This window comes from Mesitornis unicolor, unplaced genomic scaffold (genome assembly GCF_000695765.1).
Source record: "Mesitornis unicolor isolate BGI_N332 unplaced genomic scaffold, ASM69576v1 scaffold24207, whole genome shotgun sequence".
Taxonomy (NCBI): Eukaryota; Metazoa; Chordata; class Aves; order Mesitornithiformes; family Mesitornithidae; genus Mesitornis; species Mesitornis unicolor.
Genome location: NW_010198737.1, coordinates 1 through 651, shown reverse-complemented (window position 1 = coordinate 651; position 651 = coordinate 1).

The following is a 651-nucleotide window of genomic DNA, read 5'->3' as shown; positions in this document are numbered from 1 at the left end:
GTAAGCTTTTTTTTTCTTTCTTTTCTCTCTACATTGACCTTTATCTTTGATGACCAGTGAGCCCATCACAGTTACAATTTGTCCATTTTTACTACTGTCATCTTCCATGAGGTTTGTTTACTTGTAAAAAGCTACCTCCATGTTGTTCAATGGCCCACCTCTGACTGTACTGTATGTGTTCTGGAAGTCTCAACATGGTGAGGCCGATTGGCCCACAAAGAAACATGAGACAGTCAAATTAATATTCCTAGCAGGCACACCATAATACCTCAGGCTGATACGAGGTTCAAGGCTACATAACATGTATTTTTATGCTAGGTATTTTTTTTTTTCCAACAGATCAGATATTTCTCTAACCAAGTTCACCCATATTTCAGGATCTCCACACACTGTTAGAATTTGAGATGGAGACTAGTACTAATACTTGTAGGAAGGAATATTTTATTTTAGTCTTCTCACAAGGTAGCAATATGCTATCTCCTATAGAATAGAGTACGTGAAAGTCACATACATACTTTTTGAGAACATGCACCATTAGTCTCTCCTGCTGATGTTACCGGCCTGCCAGCCCCAGCCCCTTCCTCATCTTTTCGTACGGAGGTGTTAGGGCTCCGTGGGAGGCAGCGCCCAGACCTACCAGCGCTTCCTTGC